The 17,577-nt window shown below is 42.0% G+C and overlaps 1 protein-coding gene and 1 long non-coding RNA gene across 6 annotated transcripts in view; one reads left to right on the top strand and one right to left on the bottom strand.

The window, feature by feature from the left end:
* The window catches only part of LOC111260089 (uncharacterized), a 72,534-nt gene extending 66,513 nt beyond the window's left edge, over positions 1-6,021 (top strand). For all 3 annotated transcript variants that reach the window (XR_015310883.1, XR_002680070.2, XR_002680071.2), the window contains exon 2: positions 5,474-6,021. This is a non-coding gene — a long non-coding RNA (uncharacterized LOC111260089). The remainder of the gene's footprint in view (positions 1-5,473) is intronic.
* The window catches only part of LOC147753544 (uncharacterized), a 112,373-nt gene that overhangs the window by 64,284 nt on the left and 30,512 nt on the right, over positions 1-17,577 (bottom strand). The window lies entirely within an intron of this gene.

Genomic DNA, 17,577 nt, shown 5'->3' with positions numbered 1-17,577 from the left:
ATAATTTCGAAAGATTTGATTCCGAAAACGTCCATATCCGACCAGTTACGAAAGCAATCTGACTGCCAAGACTGGCAAACTAAAAAAAAAAACTAACACCTTCCTTCCTACGAAATCTAACTTTTAGTTACCCGTTGCTTAGTGGCGGTCAGCCCAATTAATGTGTATAGCTGACCCTGTTCTCTCCCTTAGTGCTCAAGTGGCCTGTTCCCAAGTGGAATAGTATCTGATGAGGCCATCAGCGTACGCAAAGGCTGTCTTCCATGCCCCGAATACCTAGGCGGTCTACGGCCCTAATCCTGCTTGTTATTGTTGTTCATGTTACTCTTATTCTCGGTATAGGATGAAAAAGACTACAATGAAGGGCAACCAATTTAATGCGTTGTCCAGCAACTCGCTCAGATACAGCTTTTCGTTAGCGCTTTGGGAAGCATCATCACCGCTCTGGTCTAATATGTATAATACGGTAAAGCATCTTGACAAATGCCCCATATTCCCTAGTTGACGTAGCTAGGTAGACAAATGGACTCACTCACATACAAGACCTAATAACAACGATCAGGAGACGTAGCACGGCAGTGCATAGGAACCTATGCCTAAATAAAGTATAATGAATAATATAAAAGTGGTGCTGATCGATAACGTCAACCGCATCGATAGTGTTTGGCTATGCGTCGTCTTTGTTAGCTCTCCGAGCGTGCTCACGTTGGCAAATCCGGCCTAATCAGCCACACTGCTAAGATAGACAAAACGTTTCTTGAAGGTGTTTGACGGCTGTAAATGGCCACTGTGGGGAAAATACTACACACAGATCAGCCCAAACAACATCATCAGCTCGTTTTTAGCATTACCTGCTGTTCTTTTTTGGCCCAACTCCTACATTCGCTTTCCAGTAGAAGACGTAGCCGTAATGTCATTAAAAGCAAACGTTGACTTTGTTTAGATGCGACGGTGTCTACGTGCTAAAGTAATTGATGCTTATTAGTAGTATGGTATTGTACAGATACAGCATGTATAGAAGTATGGGTGCGTTCGCCCTATACATATGTATATATAAATGGGCCTGGCTGGCTGTCCATGTGTTTATACGGGCGCATCCACAAGTTTTGCGTAACTGATGGTGGCTTCATTATTATAACGGTGGCCACAACTACAGTTATTGGCTAAGGTATTGTTGACCTTTTGGCCGACTCTTGTTACTGGTGTCCTCGTTGTAGAGACAGACGGACAGATGAACAGCGGCTTTTGTTGTCCACGCTTTCCTTCCGTAATTCTGTTGCTCGTCGTTGTTATTCGTTCAGTTTTTCTTTTTTTTTTTTTGGCCGAAACAAAACACACGCTACAGGTGTACGCGACGGCAGCCACGAGAAATAGCGGTAGTTATAATAATAGAAACAACAAACTGTTCATGATATAGTAATAGCGCTAAAAACACAATTTAGAAGAAAGCGGAGCGATAATAATACGCCGGGAAAATTCTTTTTCCCCTAAATCGCGCTACTTCCAACAAGTAACGTTACAACAAGGAAGCGATATATATAAACGATACACGCTTGCACAACCTGTGTAAATAAAGTAACTTTATATATATGCACACACACAAGTTGTTTGAACCTGAAGTCATCCCATCACTGTCTCATCCATTTGGCATGGCACAACAAATCTTACCGATTTGTATATAATGGCTAATAATCCAACGACGAGCGACAAAGTCAACAGCAGCCGCTATAGAATCGCTTCCGTCAACAAAGTCCATCGACACAACGCCCACCGCAGTTACGGTTGCCGTGGGACATGGAATTGCATGATACCGAAGGTGCCTACTAGTCTACTTCCTGCTTTACCATGACTTTAACTAGTGTATGTATTCTTTTCGGGTCTGATTATATTAATGGACAAGTGTCACCAGCGTAACAGGTGTCGACTGATACTGTCGCTGCTGCACCGCATCTGCGAATGTGAGAGCTCGGTGGGAATTCGGGGAAGCGCTGCCGGTCTATGACTTGAAAGCACCTCTGCTTTCCAAAGTGAGGGGTAGCTTGGGACTGATGCGTTGTCGGGTAGTACGTTGGGGGCGCATTATCGCGTTTAAACTAGCCACACGTCCATTTGGACGTGGTTTCCCGTGCACAGTCACCTCCACTTTACTCTTTGTTGTCTGCTGTTGCGTTGGGAGCATGTGGGTCAGCCCGGTTGCTAGATGCGCGGTTTGCTAGCAGTATCACTGCATCATCGCTGAGTCGGAGAATATATAGGGAACATATAGCGACGATAAGGGACGACGAATTGTTTCGTTATGGGAGACGAGATTGGCTAATTAAGGAAACACAGATACATATTAACAGTAATATTATGATAATAGTATTTGAAGAAACCTGTTTTTCCTCGAAGGAATAAAGAAATAGTGAGAAGCTCAAAACGGATAATAATTGTCAAGATGATGTTGACGGCAACAAAGCCCATCGTGGGAGGAGATGATCACAATTAGTCTATGGGCCAGCAGGACCACATCGATGCACTGGCCACGTGTGTCATCGTGAGGAACCCAAGGCTACTCTCGCTTCAGTGAAGGGAATACCCAATATCAATATTTCCACTACGTTGTAGCAGTGGCAGTAATAAAAGCCATAGAATTTCCTTTTTCATAACTATTATAGCGTTCAATCGCTTTGCGTCGAGCATATACAGGACACAGACGATGCCCGTGTTAATAACCACACTCGGCAGTCAGTGCCGTCGTCCACCTGCAGAAAATGCCAGTGTCGTCTATTACGTGCTGCCTCAGAGCTTATTCAAGCTGATTGCAATCTGACGGCATGGTGTTTACCGCGTCCCAGAGAGTTGGAGCATTGTCAAGAGGAAGTTGGACAGATGAAGGGCATTAGAGCAAACCGTATGAACATGTTCCGGCCAAGCTAGGCAAATCCCAATTAGTTCTTTGTTAGTTGACGAAAAAAACTGGTGGACAACCAAATATCCCTATTCGAACAATATAATCACATAAGCTTTTATTCAAAATGACGAACAGGTGATTTTTCTATGGAACTCATGCATGATCTTGCAGGTCTATGTGAAATTCAGTTTGAATGACAAGCCATAATAAATGAATGAGTAGCATCTGTCTGATGGGTGGTCCCCTTAGAGCGTTTACTGCTCGGTAAAACACAAAAAAAAGGAAATCCTATAAACCCAGGCATAAGGTATAGGTAGCTAAGGTAGAAGAAACGACGATAAATGACACTCGGCGTAATGCTATATGTTAATTGTGCGCGAGCCAAACGAAGATCACTATGCTTGGAATTAACTAAGTGCCTATATAAATAGATATTATTATATAGCCAATACACTGAATCGATATAACTAATTACGTGACCTATAACGTGTGAAATTCTAAGCCGATCTGACGCATAAGGAAGGCGTTTAGCGTCTTTACGACCTATCCACGCAAAAGATGACATTGCAACCCTGGATACCGTTGACGAACAAATAGTACGACACACGTATTTGTCAGTCCCGTTGGTCTGCCCCAATAGATTTGTACCCTTTAGTCATGATACGATGCATTTACGGACGCATATTGCTTCGTATAATTTAGTCGACAAACGATCCGAGCAAGCTAGACGTCTTGTGCCTGCTGGACCAATAGACAACGCGACAGCCATGGTGTTTTCGCCGGTATCGATTCGAATCCCGGAGCTGCCAAAGTCTCTGGTGCCCATATCGCGTGCTACGTAGCCAATCGAAACGCTATGTACCATATGGAATAGTGTTAATAGACTAACGCCGCTGTTTGTTACTTTAGCCGTTAGCTTAGTGAAAATAGACCACGGGGCATATATATAAACAAACGAAATTATAATACTAATACAAAGAAGAAAAAGTAAATACATACACCATCTTAAAATATACCTAAAAGCATGTTTACTATCGAAAACTATGCTATGTAGAACAGTGAAGCAGTACGGCCACAGGCGACTAAAGCCGTTATTGATCGACTAGGCCGCACTGAACGGTAACTTCTACTAACCGAATGTTCCTGAAAGCATAATAATTGATAATTATTAAAGATATTATAGGCTCTGGTCTATCAGCGCCGGCATCGCTACCACCGAAACATTCATTTCGACGCTGATGTGTTTTCGTCTCCTAGACCGCTAGACGAACGAGGCATCGGTTCGTGGTGGGATTTCTTCCACGTAATGCAGACTGATCCTTTTTTTCAATTCGGTGTTTTCTTGACGTATTTTTATCGATTTTCGTGCTCGTGACAGCAACAGCTTCCTTGATATCATAGCTTGGTCATGGCGCTTCTACGGACGCACGTTGAAGATACGGATGCACAATAAATTTAATCTTCTCCGTCGCGCGTACATTTAGAAAGCAGCTATATTAAGACATATTAATAAAACGCGAGGAATATGTAGTTGGTTGATAGGCGGACGCTGTACCGTGGTAACCTCGTCCTCGCAATGCCTCGAGGTGTTTTGCCTAAATGGGCCCCCCATCCATACGCATAATAGATGTTCGGAGTAGGACGCCTCGTTGAGCTATCATAAAAGTATTTCATGACGTAGGACGCTAATGCATAGACATTTTCTATATAGCACCTATCAGATACACCATCTGCTTTGTTCATCTATATCACTCGTTGCCTTTTCATTTGTACCCATATTATTGAGTCTAAATTAATAATACATGATATAACTAGCTATTCAACCTAACCTAGTCCTGCAGTGAATGCCGTCCTAACCGGGCATATTCCTAGGTAAACGTCGCTGTTACATAACCATCTTTGATTTGTTGCTTCTTCTGCGGTCTGCGTGTATCTTTTACTTTCATAGACACGTACGGATATGTTTCCGTGTGCAGTAAATGCAACAATTCGTTTCCCATAATGAAAATCCTCGTAGAGTGTCAATCTTCAATTTATATTCATTTCGAAGATATGATAGGTAAGAAGAATACATGCCTCTTTAGTTATCGGTAGGCGTCTCCGGGTGCCAAGATAAGGCAAGCTGAAGTCTGATTTAGAGCTGAAGTCTTAGAACTGAAGCTTATTTTAAATTTCGACTACGAAAGATAGTGAGTGCTATGCTATATACTTGCACGACGAAGCATCGCGCAGTTCGTCCAGCATCTCATGATGCGTTTATGGCATAAGCGCCAGACATGGGCTGAATGGGGCTCTCGACGCAAAGCTTCTTATATTTGTGTCGATCTATCCCTATATATAATGTTATTACAGAGACGGTGCGCTGTGGCGCCTATGTATACTGCTGTTGGGCAGTATTTTTCCTAAAGGCAGAGGTGGAAGGCACCGACAATCTATGAAGTAACTGCGAGTTGCCCCCTTCGATGCTTCTGGGGATTATTGGCTGGGATGAATTTAGCGTATAATAATGAAACGAGGTCGAAGAATTATGGCATTGACCTAACAGTTGCGTTTTTGCGTTGTTTTTCTCGATCGTTTCAGGTGAGTTCCTGATATTTCTGATGTGTTTTTTTAATGTAACCGTTGTGACCGAGTGTTACGTGCACTTTGATCGTGTTCTCTATTTTGGTCTGAGCGCCATTCCATCCTCTGAACGACAAAAACACCTTCGACAATCACAAGGGGTAGACAAATAGCACACAAATGGCCGATACGTATGGATAAGGGCATCCGATACGCGCGCCACACGATCCGCTCCGGCGTTCGAGTTTTAGAAATCGGGTATCATCAGTCAGTTGTGTTACGCTTGTTTTACTTATACGAGAAAAATGTATGCGCAATATATTGACTGCGGGTAAATCGCAGAACGTACAAAGGTGCAAAGATAGGCCCTACCCTGATGGGTTTATGATTCTGTGAAATTCCCGTAGTCGTAGATAAGCGATAGTTACTAATGTACATAGTAGCCGCACGATACAGTTCGAAACAGCCGACATTATCAGAAAGAACAAACAGACAAGCTACTTACTCAATCAATGGGTCTATAATAGATCTGGATATTTTAATAAAGCTAAGTCTCAACGTTTTAATCAAGTGTATTTATGCAGACGCAAAAACAAACTGAACTCATCATGCACGTTTGAATATGGCCCGCGTCGTTGGTCAACTACAGCAGATTTGATAACGTAAACATTGTTTATAACGTAGCAGCATCTGATGATAATGTTAATAACGTTGTTTTTGGAAATAAATCAGACTGCCGATAGACGTTTGTAGGGTTCCTAGGTATTTATTTGTTACGTCTCGGGGTATTCGTTTGGTATCAATGGAAGTTATCCATCAAGGTAATCATTAAGAGCGAACATTGAACACGACGCCAAGTTGCTCGAACTTGGCCTAATCGAAACAAATACAAGTAGTACTTTTAAACATCTTAGTTTATATAATAGTACTTCTAGTATAACATAGAATTCTTCTCTCAGCTTTTGTTCATGTTTGTTGTTGTTTTTTTTTCTATAGCAATACTTTTCGTCACTAGTCTGCACTCCATAAATATTTACAGTCAGTAAAATACAACAGACGCTATCCGTATCAGGGATACCTTCCAATATGATGAATACTCACTGTCGGCTTAATCGGAGCATTTCGCGAGTTCGTATTCCTCACTTGTTCTGAAGTTGTACGCAACTCGTGTAGATTATATAACGCTTAGCTTTCACCTATGGAGAAATACTGTGGATTTATATCGTTTTATATTGCAGCGAGAGTACTCTTAGGCATTGATACAAACTGAGGTTAAATGACGGTCCGTTTGGCCCCGTTTTTCGGCGATCTCTAAAATATGTCATTCCCACAAATACGCGTAAGCTCAACTGCAAGCGACTCAGACAGACAAAGAAGCCGAAAAACACAAACAGTTCTATTTACCCGAATACACCAACTTGTTCTAGGTAGATGCTATACCTATGCGTGGTTATTTTTTATAACGTAATAATTATTCAAATATTATTTACACCAGAGCCGTATAACCAATCGTGTGACCGTTAACCCAATAATGTTTCATTTTTACGTCTGGTACTACTGTCAAACATTGGTTTAGGTTGACTTCTTCCAGCACGAAGCAAAATGTGTCTGCGCCTGGTTTCGAACCCAGATTCGCGAAGTTCTGTGGCAAAAAAACGTTACCGCTACGCTTCCATACACATGCGCAATGGTTAACCTAAGATTGTCGCAATTGATGACCCAACCATCTAGCGGCGATTCATGTCGATGTTATCTACGTAACTAAGCTACTGAACATCCTTTTTTCCTGTTCTGTGGCCAAATAATGATTTCGCAATCATGCCCTGCTGTCTTCTTTATACGGACTCTGCTAACTCGTTCGCCTATAAAAATCTGTAAGATTCTACTAAACTGGATCGTCGCCATACACCGACGGTGACTGGCATCGACATTTTCACGTCACGCTTGAGTCACCCAGGCCTCGAGTCGCTTATCCCACTGATACACCGACAGGTACTCGGTTTCGAATTTACCGGCTGCGTCGTTGCTCGTAACAACCAACGTTGGCCTGCTTGGCCGTACATATTCTCCCTTCTTCAGGCCATTAGTTGCTACGTTGCTGCTATACTAAGGACTGCTAGGCCTGCTTCGCATACATCTCATCAGAAAGAGTTATATGTATGTATATATATATCTACCAATCAATCTGTCATGTTAAATTTTCAGAGATATAGACGAAATCGTGGTAGATTACAGGAAGGCAAAAGGTGAACAACAATGGTGTTGCGGTCTTCTATTATTCGTAGTTATAGAAAATAGGAAAGGGTGCTATATCAAAAGCTATCACAAAGCCCCATAGGAACTGTTTGAAACTATCAAAGTCCTTGTTAAGGTATTCTATTCGTTTGTGCCACTTCTTTCCTCTTTAGCGTTATCATTGTTAGAATGCCCTTGAAAGGCTTTTGACCTTGTCGACATCTAGGAAGCGATTTCGAACCAAATGCTGGTGCGCAAGAAGATTAATCGTCGATGTAGATGTTTTCTACTGCCTCTAGGCACCTGTAGCTCGCTAGTGCTAAGCATGTATTTCGCATAACTATAAGTCCGTCTGTGTCTACGCTTGCCAGTACCGGCCAGACAACTTGGCCTTCACTGACTACCAATTAAGACAACTTTGATTTTGTTTCATTGTCTTCAAACTCCAATATTTCAGCCATATATATTATGGTGCGTGAGCTAGCAGGGTACTCGAGCGATATCAGTAAAAAGGTGCATGAAATCATCGATAGTTTGTAAGAGAGTCAACTTGCAGGCTGATTATTGGGTTTGAGCATTCATCGAGCAGTTGGCATTCTTCTTTATTTAATAACTGGCCCCAACATAACCCCGCTCCTTTTCGAATATCGTCTAAAGCTTCCGTATTTATAAATGGCTATTCAGAATATGCAATTTACTCAGCAGCTCGTTAACTGCTTCTTCTGAACGGTAGAGAAATGGATATTGCATATATATATATATATATATATATATATGCAATATCCATTTTCTATATATATATATATATATTATACATATATATATATGTATATATATACGTTACGCGAGAACAAGTTTGTTTTTACGTGCAGCAGCAGAAACCGTGTAATTGAAAAACTGTTTTCTTCGCTAACGCTCGCTAGGTTCCCCTGCTGGATTCAAATGGAGCTGTAGTATAGCGTTATAGGTCACAACTTTGAAAGTACTTTGCAAACTACTAACTAAGCTTGATCATAAATCGCTTATAAATATGTATATACATATGCAGTTGGCGTGACATCTCCTATCCAAAGGCGCTCGCGTTTTTCTGGACAGGATCGATCACTATCGACCATGGAAACTGTCCATTTGTTTTGTCTGTTGTTCTCATCAGATTCGGTAATGCCTAGCCGTCATTCGTTCTTAAAATACGCGTGGCATTTAGGGCTGAATATGGAAATGCCTGGCCCGAAAGCTTGACAAGAACCTGTTGCTGGCATCGTAGGCAAGAACGATACAACAACCTATTGTTATTTCACCCGCTTAAGCAGCTCAACAGCTTATTCTTGTTGTTGTCGTAAATCGTTTCTGATCTATTTAGTCTTATGCTCGTCTGTTGCGACAAGTTTCTAATTGAAGTTCTCCTTCTTTTTTCACCTTTTACTTAATCTCCCATTATGGCACGGAGTATAGGTTCGTGTACAAGCTAGATACTTGTTATACAGTATTATTTTTGACACCTAACTTCCAGCCACTAAGATCCGTTCAGTAGGGAATAAGCAGTATTACCGAATATAATTGCGTCAACCAGAATGCCTCGTAGAAAAACGAGTTCGGCGAGCCGCATTTCTCAGTCAGGGTAGACTAGGCGCAGGTCTCGGAGAGTAAAAAAAGCGTTGAAGACCCCGTCGCCCGTTAAGAACGAGAAAATTTTGGTCATGAAGTTGTATTGGTATTCAGTCGAGGCGAACATTACTTGTACATAGATAAAGTAGTCCTACACAGTGCGAAACGCGAACTTTTAAACAAACCTCGTATCCCTCAGGGGGTTACCCTCGTTCTTGTAGTCTTGATGAAAGAAAGAATCATCATCTAAGCTAAACTGTGAGATGTAGTGTGAGCCCATGGAGAAAGAATGAGTCGCAAGGAGAAGTCGGGTCGGTTTGTCCGATATTCAGAGCCACAAGAAAGGAATATTGAGTTATATATGGTAATACAAACGGTTTCTTAATAAAATTTACCGTCGCTGTCTGAGACTATTAGTAGAAAGTTTAAATTAGCTAGTTTGGAACATAAACCTGCTTTAGTTCACTTATCAAAAGTATGGGCAGATAAATAAGAGAAAATTATACTAAAAATATCATATTCAGCCAATTGATTACCAACATTATAGCTTTAATGTGCCTATATCTGGTCAGAGAATTAGTGCTATAAATACTACATAAATTATTGATTTGGTTGGGTGTACTCGACAAATGCTGAGAAGTTCAAGATCAAATTGATAGCAGTTGTTGTTTTAGAGACAATTTTACAAGCGAAAGGCGTTACCTTTCCAAAAATAATATAAAATAATAAAAACTAACTTCATTAATATTTTTATAACAAGTAATTTGGCTTGTTTATATATATATATATATATATATATATATATATATATATACAAAGTCAATTGAATTCAAACGTTGAGTACCGAGAGAGAAGATTAATTAACATATTTTTCCACTACCACATTGATACTTCATAATATTTGGCTTGTATTGGCCGCATTTTTTTCGTGATTTACCGTTTTTTCAATTATTTTTTTAAAATTATATATAGCCTTACCGCGGTTATACGTCAATATACCTGGTAAATACTTCTCAAGATGATCGGTCTTCTCTGCTTGCCACCACGAACGTGTGGTAATAGTGATGGATATAATTTTAACACTACGTGACGTTATTTTGGTATTACAGACGTGACAGAAGACCAACCATAAATCTACTAAAATAATTAAAAACAAACAGACACACACATATAATGCCATATGTTTTTTTTTATTGCAATCTGTCTGTTGGTCGACACCTTGCAGCTTTCCTCGTATCGGTAAATTCATATACAAATATAGACATGCAGGTTTGTTTCATAAGTATTTTCCACTTTGTTCACGTTAACGGTTTACTGCGCCTTCGTCTCTGTTGCCAGCTTAAATTAAACGCATTGAGCACCGCCTAAAATGTACAGGTATCGCCCACAAATTGAGTAGCGTGAAAGGAGATCGTCATAAAAGTCTTACCACTCTGTTTGTCACACGAACCTTTTCTCGGTTTGCCGAAGAAATCAACAATGATTATCAGATGCCGAATATCAGTATATTGCTTGAAACTATGGGGACGTTATGCAAAGTTTGAAGCTTTTCTCTCAGAGCCCCAGGACTAAATATAATCGAGTGCAAAGCTGTGAAGCAGTGCTCAATGGCGAGCATGGCAGGGCGAATAGTTTGTATGGTGATTTTTTTAGAATTGCTCCTCGTTTCAGAACTAGGTTGCACAGTCATACACAGAACGCGAGCTGTGATAAGGCGCGAGCCATGATGAATGGAGCGTACAGGTCTTCATTGTGTCTGGCCATGAAGGAAAAGACGCGCAAAGTCTCTTAGTTGCCAAGCATAATGGTGGCCAGCTTCTGGGGCAGTTCAATAGAGAAAATCAGAACAATATATTGTACGGTAAATGAAGTTTGAAGGATGTTTTGAGAAAAGATTCCTCTAGAGAAAAATGATTATATGAAGCCCGTATGGTCGTATCAACAGGATCCCTTATCATCCTTCAGTCATACGCGAAGAACAAGTGTTCCATATTGGCCCCGTCAAAATGACTGAGTGTAAACTGTAATCTACTCTCGACAATAAACTACAAGCGCATAAATCGTCAAAGTCTTTACAAAATGAATTTGATAATACGTCATTTTGAGAAAATGTAAAAATACTATCCCCCGCAGATCGCCCAAAAACGTAGAGTCAGACGTATCAGATCTACTTATTCGGCAGTAGACTCGAAGATCTATCATCTGATACGAGACCTGTCTGCCTATACAATTACTAACAGCTTATACCGCATCCCCGAAACTAGCTCGGGTTGCACATTGGCTTACTGGAGGGCGCATGTGTTACCAACGTCATACAAAATTGACCATTGACTGCAGTCGTCAATGGCTCGTGCAAAACTGTATCATAAAAAACACGCGCCGAATGACATCGTAAACATGCGCTTACGTTCAACTGCACGCGCTCTGACTCACACCGCCATTCCTGTAAATGGATCGCAGTATCTGTGGAAACGTACACTTATACGTACATATATATATATATATATATATCTATATACGCATACTTTTTCACTAGGAGTTACACGGAAGAGCTTATTGGCCATTTATCCAATGATATATACTTTCAGCGAAGCGGATAAAAGCGATTTTCGGGGATCGAGACGCTTCAAAATAGTTCACTTCAGAACGCCATTTTAATCGTTACGGAAATGTGTACGGTCGTTGTTTTGTTGCATTTCTCTGATCGACTCAGACCTTCGTACGGATATTTCGCAGAGTCGTGTAACCTACCTAACGTTGTATATTGCCATCGCCGCCTATCCATCCGTCGTTCTGACAAGTTTCCATCAGAGCAAATGGCAGTGTCCCGCAATGCTTTACATAATACGAGCTATTACTATTGTTATCTAGTGCATGTACGAGTAACAGCTTGCTAATTTTAAACATTTTCTATTAACCGACTGTCATCGACGTTATAATCATTTGGGAGGCGTCGCTCGCCATGTTAATGTTGAATTATACCTGTATCATTAAGAACGTCAAGCAGCCGGCCCAACTGTCGCGGTCCTTACCGCTTATACTAAGGCTTCGATCTGACAGAACACGTGCTAATGCGAAAATACAGCCCCGCCGCTTCGAACCGCCGTCGTAGCTTCGAAAACATCCATTAGGTGTACATCTGCTAGAAATTCTGCCGAACATAGATAATAAGCAAACAGATCGTATGATAAAGTAGTAGAAATCATTGCAAAAGTAAGCCTACCTATTGTACGGGCACAAGTATATATAGCGTCATCTTTCACCTAAACTATCCTTTATCATGGCTATTTTCGGTGTGTGAGAACATTTAGATCCTGTTAAAACGAGTGGAATGAACTGGAGTGTTTTACTGCGTTCAACGAAAATGCGCTTATAAAGTTAGAGGGTAACAATTCCGACCATTTTCATTTTAGACGATGCTGGTATTCTGTTCGTTCTTATCATTGTCCGTACTTTGTATCAGTTGGCGATTCTTTGTTCCGACGGCTGCAATAATTACGATCATCAAAACCATAAGCTGGCTGCCATTATCGCACGAATGTTTCAGGGCCGATCAAGTCAATGGTCTTCGTCCATTTATAGACCCCATATTCAATTCGGGCTATACTGTATGTTCCTTGCTACAGTATGTAAAGCGCCTAAGCAACAAGGCAACAGAATGCTACATCACTGCAGCTTGAGACGCTACACCAACCGTTCGAATCGCATTATATAGTATTAGATTTCTGTTCGTGCGTCTCCGTACAAGACTGTAGTCTATTTTGTACGGAGCTTGCTTCCGTTGCTGCTAGCAAAAGTCCATCGGAGTCAAAGGCGATCATGAGTTGTCCACAAACGGGTAGAAGTCCTAGGAGCTAGACTGGAAACATACGTACTCACCGCACACAAGCCAAAAGCGATAGACAAACACTAAAGGAAGCAATGACTAGCTTGACCTGACCGAACGTTTATGTTCAGTTTCATTACAACCGGCGCACTGCTTGGCCGTACCCCTTGTGCGCGCGATTTCGCCTCCCCTGTATTACCGAAACAGTCTATTCGATGGAAAACTCTCGTCTAAGTGAGCCTCCAGAGTCAACAGGGAACCTCTCTTCGCTTGCCTACATTTCGTTCTTTTTTCCTATACTTTGTCTGTTGGCATTTGCCTTTTTCCCTGCTTCGTCGCTGTCGTTTGCCCAATCGCTATTGGAACGGCTCGAAATGCCGAGTGAAACGACGGCTAGCCGTTTCTCCGCTACCGTCAATACCAATAGCTATATAGTACGTAATAGTAATGCCCAGAACTGACGATGTCGAAGGATATGCGGCATCTACAACGACAGGCCCGGTCGCATTAAAGGAGCCAGACGTGTGCAGTGGACTGGGCTTGCGACAATGACAACAGACAAGTCGACGTCCGTGAGCCTATTAATAGCGACGGCGCGCACTTTTCTTGGCTCGCTCGCCGGCTCTCTGTTTCGCCATTACTTTGCGGTGAGTATTTGTAATTGAACAGGGGCATATCCATTTTATATGCCTCATTGTCGTATGGTGTGTTTTTTTCTGGCAGGAGCGACAAATGGACTGCGGGAAAACTCGCTGATCTACCATGTGTACACTTTGTAGAGTTTACCGCCAATATCCACCACGCGTCTAGTAGTAGCTGGCGCGGGGGGCGATTTAATTCGTAACGCGTAACTCGTGTCGATGACGTTGGCTTTATGGAATAAATATTGTCGAGAATACCACACGGCATGTAACTAGCTAAAATAGACGTTGTCTTTAAGGACGCTTCTCATATTATCGTTATTATGTCGTAACGAAAACAATATATGTTGCCCCCGCCGCTGTGTATACAATATTCGTGTGGAAATCTGTTTAAATAATTTCCGAGAAGCTATTTAGACAAATTTTCAATAATAGCTTACGAGTGAAATCATTGAAAAGCAGCATTTTGAGCGTTTCGGACCGGAATTTGGGTGGGTTTAAATATACCAACTCACACGGCGCCCGTGATCGACTCGAACAACAAATGTACGAGCTTTGCCACTCGACATCCACAAACAGTTACGCCACTGTATTTGTTAAGCAAATAGACGGCTTCTAGGGGAAACGAAGGCGTACCAGTTTAAATAGGATCCTAAGTCGGACCATTACGGCACAGTATCGTCCGCTAGCGAGACGCTTTCGGCGACCACCATAAGCAACTCGTCTCCATTATGGTGCTAGCATCCCGTCGGTGCGATTTCGCTAGCCGTATGGTGATCGTGCTATTGAAGCTCATTCCAGCTGAAAATTAGTACTACGCCTGTTGTTGAGGTGTTAACTCGAATTAGGAATGATACTAGCTAACAGAAAGGAAACCGCATTCGAAAATGCCATGTGTTCTAGCCAGCAATGGCTCTCCCTCAGATTTCTGTTGGTGATGACGGCGTACCGCACTACTTACATAAGCTCTAGTTCTTACTAGAATGGCATATCTAAAAACGTATGATTGCTGAAAAATATCCTCGCACTGTGCAGCAAGCGCTATCACTAAGAGCCGACGACGATAGCTATACGCCTTCGTTCTCTACCCGAAGATGGAACGGCTGAAGTAGTTCGTCACACGAACCGCGGTCCGCGGCCAACCGAAACCGCTTTTAACGGAAAACAACTAAGAATACCAGAAGCTGAGTTGCAATTAAATATCTCTACTTGGAACCTACGGTAATTCGCTCATAATACGTATGTAATTATACTAGACTTCACGGCCTTACTTATATAATCACGTTCAATGGTGTATTTCGAAAGCGACCGTCCGAATTTTACCAGCAGTCATTCCGACTTCAAGTGCCGTAAGATCGATCATTCGAACCCGTGTTAGAAGATCATGCTATTTACTACATATTGCTAGTCTATAGTATCGTTCTAATTAGATTCTGAATATAGTCAATGTCTTACTGTGTTCCCTGCGTAATACTGCGGACGCATCTGCGTACCGCACAAGTGTCACGTACGTACAAACATACTACAAACTAAAGCGGAAGATAGCTAGTAAGCGCCTTTGAGTAAGAGCTTTCAGTGGAGCCCATCAATACAATTCATTCGCAGTACAACGAAGATAGCAGCTGAACTTTGCGTGTGTAAAAACGCGGATAAAAAGAAATAATAGTCTTAGTAATGGGTAAATCAAGACCATATGGCTTAAGCAACATTTTCTTTACACAGAAAAAGGCGAGGTAAGGCACGAAGTAGCGTCTTGCAACTGTGTCCGTTCAGCAAGAACATCTAGCAGAGTCGGCGCTGCGTCCTTCAACGAGCTTCGATTGACTCATTTCGCGGTCTAATGTCGCGCAGGACATAACATAACCAGAATGTACGCACATATGTATTACTATGGAAGTAAATTATGACAGGGCTCGATCGCCTGGGCAAGTGTCAAGCAAGGCAAGTCACCAGAGCGCTTCTGATTCACTATGCGCGCACGTGCTTTGGAGGTTGCGTCAGGAAACGTCCGAAATGTCGGGGCCACCAAACGGGGAGATGGCAGTTCTCCATGCCGTATTAAGGCGACGTCGGTAACAGTGATCATGGTCATCGTGATCTTACACAGACATAGCAGAACTATTCGCTGAGACAGTAATAACGTCCCAACCCTTACATCTCCGTTCGAAACCAGACGTCAATTACGCATTTTAAAACAGCTTTGCCTGCAACGCACGAGCTTTCATCGGTAACCGACAGAACACCGTAATAACTCAAACAATATACGCGCGAATCCACAGCATGTACCGACTCGGACCCGGCCAACTTTTCTGTAACCTCCGATTGTAGCTGCTGAGTCAACTGAAGAGATTTTCACATTTCAGAACAATCCGCTGTTAGTCGACCTGCATTTATCCGTCAGATAACTTCTGCGTCTGATCGTATGCCCGTACCCGCACTCGGCAAAGCTGGACAAGCTACACAAACACCGAGTGGTCACTGGCTACTGCTACAATTTGTGTATTCCTCTATGAGGAGAACTTCAATTAATGACGCTAGTAGTAGAACGACCACTAGTGAATTGTGCAATGTGACATCATGATGGCAACGAGTCTTCTGGACACTTTGGCCATCGTACTTTGGAAGTCGTCACTGCACCAACTTCGATAGGCAGAGACGCCGACACTACATATGACGACGTCATAAACAGAAAATAGCTTGTGCAGCGTTCAATAGATAGTCAGTATCTGATAAAATGCTATGTAACCATGACTGCCATACACTTAAGCATACTATTTCCATAAAAAAAAATAACCCTCGCCTATTCGGCGGCGTTTGTATATTTGTAGCCGTACAACGTTGCAGTCCCATTAAAGGATGATTAACAATGTAGCATATTCGTCTTTTTTCTCGCTTGGTCAATGAGCCTGTCTAGCTTTTCCTTATGTGGTAAAACTTCTACTTGTGACCGAACAGTGGATAACTTCATTAGCAAACGCGATTTCGAGTAACGTTAATCAGCTTAACTTAGTCAACATGCGCGTTTTCGGCGGTTGTTGTCTGAGGACGTCTTATAAGCAATCTATTGCTAATACAAGGGTTAAGATGGCCTAATCCGTTATCGTTTAAGACGATTTATTTACACGTGCTTTGTGTTCAGCCTGCCCACACGTCGCTCATGGCCCGGCAAGAGAAAGAACATTGCATCTCGTTGACTAGAACACCAAAATACTAGAGATAAGATTATGTGCACCCACACTGACGTACAATGCCTATAGAAACTAAATTTCTCATTATATCAATGATATGCTTAATGCAGTATCGTAAGATATCAATCTGAGTGATACTAAAACAACGAACTTCTGAAAACTATGAGTCCTTGGCAAGGTTAACAACAGGACAATCTGCCTGCCATGAAGAATTGTTGTTGGAAGAAATTGACTTTTACGCTTTTCGATGCTATGCATCGGTAGATTATCCCTGAATATTTCTATTGTCCTAGATAATTCCGTCAAAAAATTCCAGAATATCATAATGCTGCTAATAGTTGTTGCTGGCCTCTAAAAAGCCCTTGGCCCGCCCGAACCCCTTCTTAATTTCGGCCTTTTGCATCTGTCCATCATTACAAACTTGCATAATCGTTTATATATCCATCAATTTGATTGCTGCTTACAATCCATTTCTCCATCTGTGCTGGCTCAAATATCGTTTGAGCGAAGGACCTACGAGCTGAACTCGGCGGCTCGACATCACCCTCTCGACCAACTAGCGTCATCACTCGCTGTTATCGTTGTCGCCATATTAGTTTGCCTACTTCTATTTCTGATGCGATGGGG

The sequence above is a fragment of the Varroa jacobsoni genome, unplaced genomic scaffold (genome assembly GCF_002532875.2).
Source record: "Varroa jacobsoni isolate VJ856 unplaced genomic scaffold, vjacob_1.0 scaffold_398, whole genome shotgun sequence".
Taxonomy (NCBI): domain Eukaryota; kingdom Metazoa; phylum Arthropoda; class Arachnida; order Mesostigmata; family Varroidae; genus Varroa; species Varroa jacobsoni.
Note: the sequence above shows the minus strand (reverse complement) of the source record. Positions and strands in the feature narration are given on the sequence as shown.